Below are 12,860 nucleotides of genomic sequence, written 5' to 3' on the forward strand. Positions count from 1 at the left end.
GAGAAGGGCGGAGAGATGAGGGAGAGAGGAGGGAGCAGGGAGTGGGAGGAGGGAGGAAGGAGAGAGAGGAGGAGGGAGGGGTGGGAGGATGGCTGGCGGATGAGGGCTTGGCCGGAGGAGGAGGAGAGGAGGGAGGAGGGCGTGGCCGGAGAAGGAGGGAGGAGGGCATACCGAGGAAGGAGGCAATGTGGTGGCGACGTCAATGCGGCGGCGGCGCGCGGAGGTAGAGTGAGGCAGGGTGGAGTGAGGGGACGAAGAAGAAGGTCGGGCGCGGGGGAACTAGGGATAAGGCACGCATAGCAGTAGCGTTGGCCCAGGAAGCGCGCTACTGCTAAGCCTAATAGCAGTAGCGCTTTTCCCCGGAACACGTTACTACTAAGGCTAAGCATGTAAAAAAAGCATCAAAAATACATTGGTCATCAATGATCTTTTTGTGTAGAATCTAGATTGTCAGTATGATTCCTCACCGGATTAGGAACCAGTGAAGACTCATATTGCAACCACAAATCCTGCACATAGAGTTCAATGAACACCAAGTGGTTATGATAGTTTGAGAAGTAACATATTTAAGGTGGTAAACACCCTGTTCACGGAGCGAGGTGGGACTAAACTTAGTTCCAAGGAGGGGACTAAACTTAGCAGCAGCGTGGGTTGGCGAAACGCGCTACTGCTAAGTACAATAGCAGTAGCGCGGTTACCAAAATGGCACTACTACTATACCTAGTATGGAGGTAATGTCGTGACAATTTTTGTTGTACCGCTCTTTCCTCCTGACACGCTACTTGTTGGGGATATGACTATTGGGTATGACCCACCCAGGAGGGGCCGGGTTATACCAATGGCGGTTCATCAAGACAAGGCCCGTGAAGATGTTGAAGATGGCGGTTCATGAAGCAGACTTGCTAAGGGCCCAAAGCTCAAAGGTGGTTTAAGGCCCATAGGTGTAAACCGCCATATGTGTATGACTTGTATTGTAAGGCAATAGTTAGTCACCGAGCCGGACACGTTGTGTATGAGTCGGCCGGGACTTTGTGAGCCGCGGGGCTTCAACCTGTGTATATAAAGGGACGATCCGGCGGCGGCTTAGGGCAAGAGACAACAGATCGAAATCTAGGTCAAGCGTATTCGCTCCCTAGTAATCGAAACATAAGCAATACCACCTCAAACTGGATTAGGCCTTTACCTTCACCGCAAGGGGCCGAACCATTATAAACTCCTTGTGTCCTTTGTCCCGTTTAACCCCTTTAAGCTAACCTCGTCGTGATGGCTCCAGACTAAGTCCTTCTGCTAGGACATCTGCAATGACAATTCCATGATAGTTGGGGCCCACCGTGGGGCCAGCGCACGGTGGTTTTGAGTTCTTACAGGGCAGCTTCGAAGGGATCAAGGGATACACTATGGGCCGGATGACCAAGAGTCGTTGGCTCTACATCGACGACGCAGGCTGGGGCCCCGAGGCCGGCTCAATTGAGTATGGGTACCGGGTCCCCTTCGGCGGAATCCACGTCTTCATCGGCAAGATCGGCGAGCCGGGCCCTGAGCCGGACATCTGCACCGACATCATCGAGACGGCTCAGCGTGCACGACCCACCCGAGTTCAGCCTGTCGTGAAGCGCTCCTTCGTTGGGTTCATCCATGGGGCGGAATTTGAGGATAGATCCGTGTCTGGCAGTGAGACAGTGATCTATTCTAATGGTGAGTCGTCCACCAGCGAGACGGAGTCATTGTATCAACTGCAAGACGGCCGGCTTGGGGGCTATTCTGATGGCAATAGTATTCTGGACTCCTATGAGCCGCCGAATAGGGTTGCGATTTTCATGGCCGGTACACAGCCAGGACAGAATTCTACGACTTCAGCAGCAATGATTTCTGGGTCAGTGACGTCAAAGGCGCCGGGGCAGGATGCCCAGTGTGCCCGCTGGCTCAGGTCTTGTTCGACTTGTTGGACACTCTGACAACTTTGTTAACAGCAAGGTTAACCCGGCAAATCAAGCTCAGCATAACAGAGAGGTTGCAAAATTGCGTGACGAGATAGCACATGCCAAGGAGGAGCTGAAAGTAGAAAACGCCAGGATGGCCATGGAGCGGGCTGCTCTGGATGCTCAGGCGCAACGAATTTAGGCAGAGTCCTTCCGGCTTATGTTGGATCAGAATGCTTCAAATGAGGTTATGAGGAGGAGACAACGGAGTCATCTACCCCCGGTTTATGAGACGAGGAACCTCTTCAACACACCTAGAGCAGGGACCAGTGACCCGCCGGTAGTAACCGGACGACTGAGGCGCCTGGGGGTGGAGTGCCAGTTCAGCCACGTGTGATGGGTTCTCCACGTATGAATAATACCTCTCCTCAACATGTTTTGACGCCACCGGGTCATTATTCCAACCCTTTGGACAATATGATTGCTGCAGCAACACGATTGGCGGCTCTGCCGGTCGAAGGCGAGTCTCTGATGGCAGTTGAAACACGGAGGGCCAAAGAACTTCTTCAGATGGCATTAGAGGAGTAGGCGGCTTATACTTATAGTCGTGAGCGGATTCACTCAACCCCTCGTCCAAGCCGGAGTTATAGCAGGCACATCGACTCACCAGCGGTTTCAAGTACTGAACAGCACCGTAACCAGCCTCGTGGACATGACCCGGCACGTGGTGGTGCCAATGCCCAGACTCTGGTGGATCAGGGCAGAGCGCATCGGGAGGCTGAGTTAGCGGCTCAGCTAGCGGCTCATCAACACATTCCGGCTTACCCGACGACTTCGGTGGAGGCAGGCATGACCTCTAGAACCTTGGGTGTGTCGTGTCTAACATCGGCTCTGCGTAACGAGCGTTTGCCCAAGGATTTCAAGGGTCCTCGTAAGGTGCCTAATTACACAGCAGATCAGCCCCCAGAGGCTTGGGTTGAGAGTTGTGAGATGGCCATGGAGATGCTGGATGTTAGTGAAGCAGCATGTGCTAAGTATTTCACCATGATGTTGGAAGCGCAGGCTCGTACTTGGTTGAAGGGGCTGCCCGCCAACTCCATTGGGTCGTGGGCAGAGCTAAAGGCCCGCTTTATTCAAAATTTCAAAGATACATGTAAGCAGCCTATGTCAATCGTGGATTTGGTTTCTTGTGTTCAAGGTGAGGGCGAGTCAACAACCAACTGGGTGCGTCGAGTCTCGACTATCATACACTCGTCAGATAATATCAACGTCGGCTCAGCAGTTTTAATGTTGGAGAAAAATTGCCATTTCCTCCCTCTCAAACAGAAGCTTGGGCGGCTTAAGCGCCATTGCAGTGACATGGGGGAGCTCATGGCGGCCCTTGTCAAGTATGCCGAATCTAATAGTACCTAGGACCCTGAGTCTGATGATGAAAGATCGGGAAAGCGAAAGAAGAGTAGCGGCGTGAAGGGGCAACAGCACAACCGGGCCAGCCATAATGGCAACAGTAAGCGCAAAGCTGATGGGAATTTAGACTTCGTGGCCAATACTGGTATACGGAATAATAACCAATGTCGTAAGGGGAGGCCGGCTCAAGGAACAATCGTTGATCTTGAGGCAATAATGAATCAGCCATGTCCGACGCACGGAACACGTGAAAAGCCATCTGCCCATTTGTGGAAGGATTGTTATATCATGAAACAGTTCAGGGATTCTCATCTTTTCCAGCACAATCATGGCCCGAATGGCGGTTCAGGGTCCGGCCCTCATGGTCCGGGTCACGGAGGTGGCGGTTCAAATTCCGGCTTTCAAGGCCAAGGTAATCAGGGTGGTTACAACCAGCAGAATAATCAGGGGAATCAGCAGCAGCAGTCTGGTTATCAGAGTAACCCATAGCAATTGAATAGTGGGCAGTACCACGTCTTCACCACAAGCTTATGTAAGCGGGATCAGAAGCTCCATAAAAGGGCAGTGAACGTCGTTGAGCCGGCGGTTCCCCGTTACTTACGATGGTCTGAGCAGCCCATTGTGTGGAGTCGTGAGGATCACCCGCCCCAGGTTGATAATCCGGGTCACTTGGCGCTGGTAGTAGCTCCTCAGGTAGGAGGATACAAATTCACTAAAGTCCTCATGGATGGAGGCAGCAGCATAAATATCCTTTACTATGATACTTCCCCCCATGGGACTGGCTAATAAAAATCTTAAGACGTCTAATACCGTTTTCATGGTGTGGTGCCTGGTAAGTCGGTGTATCCAGTAGGAAAAATATCTTTGGAGGTTGCTTTTGGAGATGAGTATGATTCCAGGTTTGAGACACTGACCTTTGAAGTGGTTAAAACCAAGAGCCCTTATTATGCTCTGTTTGGACGGCCGGCTTACGCTAAATTCATGGCGAGGCCTTGTTATGTTTACTTACAGCTTAAGATGCCGGGTCACAAGAGCACCATCACAGTGCATGGGAGTCACAAGGTAGTCTTGGAGTGTGAAGAAGGTGATGCTTCTTACGCTGAGTCTGTTTGTGCAACAGAGGAGCTAAAGTTTTACAAAGATAATGTTGACCCGACGGATATGACATCTTTGAAGAAGCCAACCACAGAGCATGACCCCTTGTTGAAGTTTAAGTCGGCAGATGACACTAAGCTAGTTGACTTTGTTCCAGGCGACTCATCCAAGCAGTTCAGCATTAGTGCTAATCTAGATCCGAAATAGGAAAGCGCGCTCATCGAGTTCATCCGTGAGAACTGGGACATCTTTGCATGGAAGCCTTCAGACATGCCAGGTTTACCGAGGGAACTCGCTGAGCACACCCTTAATATTGATCCAAAGTTTAAACCGGTCAAGCAATTCCTTCGTCGTTTTAATGAAGAAACGAGTAAGGCTATTGGTGAGGAGGTAGCCCGACTCTTGGCAGCTGGGTTCATTGTTGAAGGTTTTTATCCTAAGTGGTTGGCTAACCCGGTGCTGGTGCTTAAGAAAAATGGCACCTGGCGCATGTGTATGGATTACACGGACTTAAACAAGGCTTGTCCGGCTGATCCCTTTGCTCTCCCCCGTATTGGTCAGATTATTGATGCTACAACGGATTGTCAAAATGGCAGTTAAGGACCAGGAGAAGACAACTTTCATCACTCCATTTGGAGCCTTTTGTTATGTGTCTATGCCTTTTGGGCTCAAGAGTGCCCAGGCGACTTACCAGCGGTGTGTGCAAAATTGCCTTCATAATCAAATCGGGCGTAATGTTCATGCTTATGTGGATGATATTGTGGTGAAGTCCAGGAAGAAGGAGACCCTGATGGATGATTTGAAGGAAACCTTTGACAATCTCCGGGTTTATAAGATGATGCTTAACCCGGCCAAATGTGTTTTTGGTGTGCCAGCAGGCAAGCTTTTGGGTTTTCTGGTTTCGGAACGAGGTATTGAAGCTAACCCGGAGAAGATAAAGGCTATCACCTCTCTGGCTAAGCCGGCGTGTATCAATGATGTTCAACATTTGGCGGGTCGTATCGCGGCCTTAACCGGTTGGGTGAGAAAGCTATCCCTCTGTACAAGATGATGAAGAAGACATATCACTTTGTGTGGAGTGATCCTGCTGATCAGGAATTCGAGGCCTTAAAGAAACAATTAGATGAGCCACCGGTTCTTACTGCCCCCATTGACAAAGAACCTTTGTTGTTATATGTGGCTGCCAATAGCCGAGCTGTTAGTGTAGCCATTGTGGTGGAAAGGAAGGAGTCAGGAAAGGAGCATCTGGTTCAATGGCTGGTTTACTACATCAGTGAGGTGCTTATTGAGTCCAAGCAGACGTATCCACATTGGCAGAAGCTTGTATATGGGGTTTTCATGGCTAGTCGAAAGATCAAGCAGTATTTTCTGGGTCATGCCATCACTATGGTTAGTTCTGCCCCTTTAGGTGATATCATTCAAAATAGAGAAGCTACAGGTCGGATAGCCTAATGGGCCATTGAGATTGTGCCTCATGATTTGAAGTATGTGCCTCGCACAGCCATCAAATCTCAAGCACTTGTGGATTTTATCAATGATTGGACAGAGTTGCAGATGCCTGAGGAAAAGCCGGATAACACATATTGGACTATTCACTTTGATGGATCCAGGCAGTTGGAAGGCTCGGGTGCTGGGGTTGTCTTGACTTCTCCACGAGGTGATAAATTTTCTTATGTTCTCCGCTTGATGTTCCCTTGTACTAACAATGCAGCTGAGTATGAGGCCTTGCTCCATGGTCTTTGGCTGGCGAAGGAGATGAACTTAAGCCGGGTGAGGTGTTTTGGCGACTCATATCTAGTAGCGCAGCAAGTTTCTGGCACTTGGGATTCTAAGGATCCACTCATGGCGGCTTATCGTCAAGAGGTTGATGCTATTGCGGGTCACTTCAAGGGTTATCTAGTTGAACATGTTGATCGCAAGAAAAATGAGGCGGCTGATGCTTTAAGCCGGTTAGGGTCTCAGCGTAAGCCGGTGCCACCTAACACTTTCCTGGATATTCTGCATAACCCTTCTATCAAATTGCCTACAGAGGAGGATCTTGCTATTCATGACCCGAAAGCACAATTGGTGGCGGCTCTTCATGCTATTCCTGACTGGACAGTTCCGTATATGGCTTATATGACCCTGGGCGAGTTACCTGAGGATGAAACTTTGGCCAGGCAGATAACTCGGCAGTCTAAGTCAATGACTATTGTCAATGGGGAGTTACATCATCGCAGTGTCACAGGGGCGTTTCAACGTTGTGTTTCTCCTGAAGAAGGCTATGAGATTCTGCGAGAGATTCATGAAGGAGATTGTGGTCATCATGCCAGTTCTATGTCTCTCATAGCCAAGGCTTTCTGTCATGGGTTTTATTGGCTAACGGCTCATGCTAATGCTGAGGATTTAGTTAGTAAATGTGATGGTTGTCAGAAGTTTTCACGATGAGCTCATGTGGCGGCTCAAGAATTGAGGATGATTCCAATTGCTTGGCCATTTGCGACTTGGGGGCTTGATATGGTTGGGCCCTTCAAAAGGTCCAAGGATAAGAAGACCCACCTTTTGGTGGCGGTTGACAAGTTTACAAAGTGGGTTGAAGCAGAGCCGGTTAGTAAGTGTGACGCAACAACGGCGGTTCAATTCATCAAAAAGGTGATTTTCCGTTTTGGCTTTCCCCACAGCACGATAACTGATAATGGCACTAATCTGTCCAAGGGTGCTATGAAATAATTTTGTCAATGAGAGCATATTCAACTTGATGTATCCTTAGTGGCTCACCCCCAGTCCAATGGTCAAGCTGAGCGAGCTAATGAAGAGATTCTGCAAGGCATCAAGCCCCGGCTTATGGTCCCTTTGCAAAGGACGTCGGGTTGTTGGGTGGAGGAGTTACCCTCAGTGTTATGGAGTATCAATACTACCCCCAATAGATCTACGGGTTACACACCTTTCTTCATGGTTTATGGAGCAGAGGCGGTTCTCCCTAATGACATCCATCACGATTCGCCCCGTATGGTGGCTTATGTTGAAGCTGATAATGAAAAAGCACGTTAGGATGCACTTGACCTGTTGGATGAGGAGCGTGACCTTGCGGCGGCTCGTTCGGCGGTTTATCAGCAAGATCTGCTCCGTTATCACAGCCGCCGGGTCAAAACCAGAACCTTTCAAGTAGGTGACTTGGTGCTCCGGCTTATCCAGGATCAGACTGATATGGATAAACTATCCCTAGCTTGGGAAGGGACTTTTGTGGTCAGCAAGAATCTGAATAATGGGTCATACTACCTTACCGACGTTCGAGACCACAAGGACTCACGCAAATCGAAGGAGGAGAACCGCCGGCCGTGGAATATTGGTCATCTTCGGCCTTAGTATACTTGAGCCACCCGCTCTTGTGATGTACATAGTTTGACGATGTATATATTATAATAAATATAATAAAGCCGGCATCCCTGATAAATTCAGGGCTGCTGTCGTTTCACTTCTTCAAAACCGAGTCTTTATTGTTATATCACATGATCATTTAAGAGGCTTGATGCCCAAGTTACAGGAACCAAAGAGAGTTGAATTCATAACACAGCTCAAACATAGGTGCCCACTGAGCACAGCTCAGAAATATATCACTTGGGGGTTTCCTGTTCAATGAACACAGCTATATTCACCCTTTTGATTGGACCGGACGCCACGTGTGTTCACCAAAAATCCAGTTTATCCTGCCTATGTGCCAGATGCTTCTCCATCAGGTAATCCTGACTGACCTGTTATGTTCTTAACAATCAATCTTTTAAATAAGACACTAAACTTGTTAAGGTTAGAAACATTGATTGGGAGCAATGATAGATCCAGGTTATTAAGCCGCCTTCCTTGAAACTTGGTTAAACCGGCCTGTTTTGCATGATGCTACTCCAACCCCGCATACTCTCGATAAGTCAATCTTTTAATAAGACCCTGAACTTATCCGGGTTAAAATGTCGATTGGGTCATTTGAGAGCCAGCTCACAGAAAGCGCGGATATTGCAATGGCTATCATGCTAGTTTCATTGAAGAAGATATTTTGGCTCGGCGGCCTATGAAAGCCTCGTGTTTTTTTGTATTTTTATGTGTCTTGGATTTATATCACCCCTTTTTTCTTATCATATAGTTTTTATAAGTCGGGCCATGCAGCCCTGACTATGTCTCATATTTGAGCGATTTTTGGGTTTTTCATAACCTGCCCTGACAGCAGATTCAAAGTCGCGAGGGAATAATAATAATATATTTGTACTACAATACTCTACGCTTGGGATGCTACCCCCCTGCGGTGTTTGGCGTTACAAGCCGGCAGTATGAATCAATGGAAGTAGGACGCGGAGCTATCAATTTATGGGTTATAACCCTCATTACACAGGTTTAATTAAACCGACAGTGTGAGCATGTCACATCCTAGCTAGTTCATGCATTAGAGTGTTGCATCATGTTTACTTTTCCAGAAACATGAAATGGGGATGACAGAACCCCCAGCCCCCCCTGAAAACAACTAGGGTTTACTAAAATCATTTTCAATGAACCTGAAATGCCCTTCTAAAAAGTCCACCCTTTTTGTCTTGGGTTAGAACCTCTGACAAAATGGGTTCACAATTTTCTAGGTCATCACAAGATCATTGAATTAAATCATATGTAACTTGCATTTGGGCATTTAAATGCTAGTAAATAATTTAAATGCCCAAATAATTCTGGAAATAAGTGTGGGCTGTTGGAAATAATCTAAACAGAGTCCCTAATTATTTTCAGGATTTTTGAAAGTGCCTAACTATTTTTAATAAAGCCACGCAGTTACAGAAAAATAGAAAAAGACAAAAACAGAATAAAGAGAGGGAGAGAATCTTACCTGGCAGCCCACTGGCCGGCCCAGCACTGTGCTGGCACGTGCCAACCAGCTGCTTCCTCTCGCCAGAGCAGGCAGAGAGGTGACGTCGGCGTGCGCGAGCTCGCCACGGCGCCACCTGCTTGCCGCCCGCGCCCCTGAACACCTGGGCGAGCTCCAGGTCGCCGCCCCGACCCCGCAGACACCTCACACGCCCCTGCCTCTCTCCCTCGCCCTCTCCCACCATGGCCGACGCACCTGCCGCCGCACCGCTGACGTAGCCGTGCTCTCCGTCGTCCTCGCGCCGCCCCGTCTTGTCCACGAGCTCCGCTGCCGTTCGCTACGCCGAGCTAGCCGAGCCCCGAGCGCTCGCACTCTCTGCACCGCCTCCTTCGACCTCGTCTCCACCGAACACCGCCGGAGATCCCCTTCTTCGTCGCCGCCGCATTAGCTCGTCCCCGACCTCGCCGACTGCTCCATCGTGACTGCCGTGAGCCCAGCAACCTCATTCCCCTTCCCATTCTCACTCTCGAGCATCATAGCGACTGCATGGAGCTTTACCGCACGCGCCGCCGCCGAGCTCGTCGCCTACGATGCTCCGGCCACCCAACAGCCACAGCACCTTGTCCAACACACTCACCGCATCCCCAGGAGCCTGTAGCACCACCCCACGCGGCTCGCCGTGCCCCCTAGTGACGGGTTCGACCTCGCCCGAACTCCGGTAGAGGTACAGCTCGTCGCCGGCGACGTTTCCGGCGACCTCAAGCCCAACCGCCACCACCACTCGATGCGGCTCACCCCTAGCTACTCATAGATGGTCTCCGCCGCCCATTTGGTTGCCGGAGCACGAAACCCGCACCGCACCGCCGCGTCTGGCCTCACCGGCGGCTAAACGCCGGCGAGTTGACCCCGCTGACCGTTGATGGGCCCAGCTTGACCCCCTGGGTCACTGACATGTGGGCCCCAGGCCACTAACTAAACTAAGTTAGTATTAGTTTAACGCTAACTAAATTTAGTTAGTTTAACTAACTACTGACAGACGGGACCCACTGGTCAGTTTGACCTGGACCGGCCCCATTGACCACTGACGTCACGCTGACGCACTGCTGACGCAATAAGTATTTTCTGGATTTATTTTTATACAGGAAATTCCAAAAAATACTACAAACTTCAAAAATTCATAGAAATAAATCTGTAACTCCAAATCCAAAGATTTATATATGAATTTTGATCAGAAAAATTCAATCTTTCCATCTGTACTGGCCTCATGCATGTCCGAACACTTTAACCCTGCTGTTTAGGTGAAACAAGTTAATGCACTAATATCACCTCTTATTTTGGGTTAGCATTTGGATCCTTGATCCAAATGAACTCAAACCAATTTGTCCTAAGTTGCATTAGCCAAAACACACTCATTTTGCCATGTCATTGCATGCATCATATTGTTGCATATTGCCATGTGGTGATGGTGTTTCGATGTGTTCTTCGTGGTAGGTTCTGCCTTCGAGGATATTCACGAGTATCTAACTGAAGGGCAGTATTCCACTACCACTCTGTCAGGCAAGCAACCCCATTGATCATTTCGATACAAACCCATCTTCTCGCTTCTGCTCTCGTTTACTGCATTAAGACAATGCGTTTCAAACTGCTGTGTGTTGCGGTAGTTGAACCCACTTCCTCTGCATGACCTGTCATTGCCACAGTAACTAGATGAAACCCACTAGCATGTGTAGGAGTTGGTTGAGCCATGTTTGTGTTTCCTACCATGCTATGCTTGCTATGCTTAGAGTCGTGTCAGGTCTGGCTCATCGGGGTGATGAACTAGAGTGAATGGTTGTGTCGGTAATGAGAGTGAAGTGTTGAACATGATTTGGTAAAGGTATCGATGAGAGGCCATGTAGGAGTACATGGTGGGTTGTTTCATTGAGGCCGTCCTTAAGAACTGAGATCTGTATGCGTGATTTAAGATTCAGCTACTACCACACATTGGGCCCTGAAATATGACCCCGCTCGACTTACTGACCCCTCTCGTCCTCTGTCCAGGAGTTGCAAGTAGTTTCTGGTGTTTGTAGTTGCTGGAGGCCGTATGTAGCGCTGACCTTAGGGGTGGGCTGTGATGCGGTAGGCTCGTGGCACGGTGTACCGAGTTGCCCGTTTGGTGTCTCGGGAACCCTGCACACATCGTTTGGGGCCGTTGAGGACACCCCGACCGGATTTCCTTGCGGATGGAACCCGAATAGGCAATAAACCTAGACTAGAGACTTGTGTGGTTAGTCAGGTCGTGGTCTACACCCACGTCGGCTTTCGCTTGAAGTCTGCCGAGCACATGTCGTGTGCAGACGCTAAGTGGTGGAAACATGTGTGACGAAGTACACCCGTACAAGGTATAAAACTATTCGAATAGCCGCGTCCGCGGTAAAGGACTACTTGGTCGCTTATGCAGTTCATAGACAAGTTAATGGTTACTACTAAAAGACTCAAGATAAGTGTGAGTACCGCGGATGGCCCTCTCATAGGATGACGAGGGAGGATCCACGATGGAGTATTGTGATGGTGATTAGTGGACTCGTGTGCGAAAACTATTTTACAAGTGGTGTCTCATAGGATAGCTTAGACAAGAGTCAAAGCTGGCTTGCTTCAATAACACCACTACCTTCTTGAGAATGTGCATGTATAGTAGGATCTGTTGTAAGACTTGTTGAGTACCTTTGTACTCCTGTTTTCAGACGACAACACTGCCCCCTCCGATGGGTTCTAGGTAGATCTCGACGTTGACGAGTGACTTGCCACCCAGGTGGTGATCTGAGCTTGTGAAGGGCCCTATGTAGATAGACAGGCTTCGTCAAGCCTTCTTTCTTTCTAGTTGTCTGTACACAGACAAGTTTGCTTCCGCATGTGCTTGTATGTTTGTATGACTTGAGTGTCGGGTCATGTGACCCCTACCTGTATGAACGTGTTATGTACGGCTCTCCGGAGGCTTTAAATAAAGTACTTTGAGTTGTAGAGTTTTGTTGTGATGCCATGTTGTATTTACACATATCGATCATATTGTGTGTATGATTCAAATGCTTGGTATGTGTGGGATCCGACAATCTAGTTGTTTATCCTTGGCAGCCTCTTTTATGGGGAAATGTAGTCTAGTGCTTCCATGAGCCATAGTAGTCCGCTACTGCTCGGTTCACCGGAGTCCTGCTAGCCCAGCACTACTGCTCCGGAACACTTGACTGGCCGGCATGTGTTTCAATTCGTACCTGTGTCCGTCCCTTCGGAGAAATGTCACGCGGTGACATCCGGAGTCCTGTTAGCCCAGTGCTACAACCCGGATTCACACGCTGTTGACCGACATGCTCGATGTTGATTCATGTATGCCTATCTCCGTAAGTTAGCGCCGCTTTGGGTTCACGACTAGCCATGTTGGCCCGGGTTCTCTGTCATATGGATGCTAGCGACACTATCATATACGTGAGCCAAAAGGCGCAAACGGTCCCGGGCTATGGCAAGGCGACACCCGTGGGAATACCATGCGTGAGGCCGCAAAGTGATATGAGGTGTTACAGGCTAGATCGGTGTGACTTAGGATCGGGGTCCTGACAACGTTGGCATCAGAGCCGGACTGCCTGTAG

This window comes from Triticum aestivum, chromosome 3D (assembly GCF_018294505.1).
Source record: "Triticum aestivum cultivar Chinese Spring chromosome 3D, IWGSC CS RefSeq v2.1, whole genome shotgun sequence".
Taxonomy (NCBI): domain Eukaryota; kingdom Viridiplantae; phylum Streptophyta; class Magnoliopsida; order Poales; family Poaceae; genus Triticum; species Triticum aestivum.